Below are 2229 nucleotides of genomic sequence, written 5' to 3'. Positions count from 1 at the left end.
TTAAAATGAATCTGAATCTGAATCTGTGTTGTGTTTTTTGTTGTTGCAGATTCACGCTGCTGTGGGAGAGTAACGAGGCGCTCTGCTCCCGATCACCGCGACAGACAACAGGCAGCTACTCCTCTTCCTCCGTCTAATCTTCCACCCTCCAGCGATGTTGGTGCCCCTCCCCAAACAGAAATAAACTGCTTTTAAACTTCTGAATTCAAGTGAGTGTCTTCACACATAGGTAGACAAAAATGCTGGAGAAACTCAGCGGGTGAGGCATCATCTATGGAGCGAAGGAATAGGTGACGTTTCGGGTCGAGACCCGTAAGGGTCTCGACCCGAAACGTCGCCAATTCCTTCGCTCCATAGATGAAGGGTCTCCCCTCCTAACCCCGTTCTCCTGCCTTCTCCCCATAACCCCGACACCGGCACTAATCAAGAATCTATCTATCTATCTAGGTTCACCAGACTGATTCCTGGGATGTCAGGACTGTCTTGTGAAGAAAGACTGGATAGACTTGGTTTATACTCTCTAGAATTTAGGAGATTGAGGGGGGATCTTATAGAAACTTACAAAATTCTTAAGGGGTTGGACAGGCTAGATGCAGGAAGATTGTTCCCGATGTTGGGGAAGTCCAGGACAAGGGGCCACACACAGCTTAAGGATAAGGGGGAAATCCTTTAAAACCGAGATGAGGAGAACTTTTTTCACACAGAGAGTGGTGAATCTCTGGAACTCTCTGCCACAGAGGGTAGTCGAGGCCACAGTTCATTGGCTATATTTAAGAGGGAGTTAGATGTGGCCCTTGTGGCTAAGGGGATCAGGGGGTATGGAGAGAAGGCAGGTACGGGATACTGAGTTGGATGATCAGCCATGATCATATTGAATGGCGAATGGTGCAGGCTCGAAGGGCCGAATGGCCTCTACTCCTGCACCTATTGTCTATGTTTCTATGTTTCTATCTATCCCTGCCTTAAATATACCCACTGACTTGTGGCCTCCACCGCCGTCTGTGGCAAAGAATCCCACACAGATTCACCGCCCCCCCTCTGGCCAACAAAATTCCGCCTCGTCTCCTCCCTAAAGGAATGTCCGTCCTTCAATTCTGAGGCTGTGCCCTCTAGTCATCCCGCTTCTCCTTGCGCGTGTGGGCGTGCACAGCCTAAAGACGTCGGGACAACTCGGCCTATTTGATGGTGGACAAAAATGCCAGAGAAACTCAGCGGGTGCAGCAGCATCTATTGGAGCGAAGGAGATAGGCGACGTTTCGGGCCGAAACCCTTCTTCAGACCGGCCCGAAACGTCGCCTATTTCCTCCGCTCCATAGATGCTGCTGCACCCGCTGAGTTTCTCCAGCATTTTTGGCTACCTTCGATTTTCCACAGTTCTGCACAGTTCCTTCTTGAACACATGGTCTTCCGTTTGTGCACGTCGAGTTGATTGCATTAGTCGAAACAGGTCGGACCACGTGAAGGTTAGAAACATAGAAATTAGGTGCAGGAGTAGAGGCCATTCGGCCCTTCGAGCCTGCACCATTCGCCATTCAATATGATCATGGCTGATCATCCAACTCAGTATCCCGTACCTGCCTTCTCTCCATACCCCCTGATCCCCTTAGCCACAAGGGCCACATCTAACTCCCTCTTAAATATAGCCAATGAACTGGCCTCAACTACCCTCTGTGGCAGAGAGTTCCAGAGATTCACCACTCTCTGTGTGAAAAAAGTTCTTCTCGTCTCGGTTTTAAAGGATTTCCCCCTTATCCTTAAGCTGTGACCCCTTGTCCTGGACTTCCCCAACATCGGGAACAATCTTCCTGCATCTAGCATGTCCAACCCCTTAAGAATTTTGTAAGTTTCTATAAGATCCCCTCTCAATCTCCTAAATTCTAGAGAGTATCAACCAAGTCTATCCAGTCTTTCTTCATAAGACAGTCCTGACATCCCAGGAATCAGTCTGGTGAACCGTCTCTGCACTCCCTCTATGGCAAGGTTGCAATCTTCCACCCTGGCCCTCTGGGTCCTAGACTGTCCCACTAGTGGAAACACACCCTCTCCACGTCCACTCCGTCCGATCCCTTTCACTACTCTATGTACGTTTCTCTGGAGAGATGCTGCCTGTCCCGCTGAGTTCCTCCAGCATTTTGGTGTCTGCCTTGGTCTAGCCACTAACAGGGGGGGCATCTGTGTCGGACCCAGGCGTTAGGAGATCAAACGGTCTCTCAGTAAAAAAAACTCAGG

Source organism: Leucoraja erinacea, unplaced genomic scaffold (assembly GCF_028641065.1).
Source record: "Leucoraja erinacea ecotype New England unplaced genomic scaffold, Leri_hhj_1 Leri_379S, whole genome shotgun sequence".
In the NCBI taxonomy this organism is placed as follows: Eukaryota; Metazoa; Chordata; class Chondrichthyes; order Rajiformes; family Rajidae; genus Leucoraja; species Leucoraja erinaceus.
The sequence above is the reverse complement of the archived record's forward strand: the minus strand, read 5'-3'. Positions refer to the sequence as shown.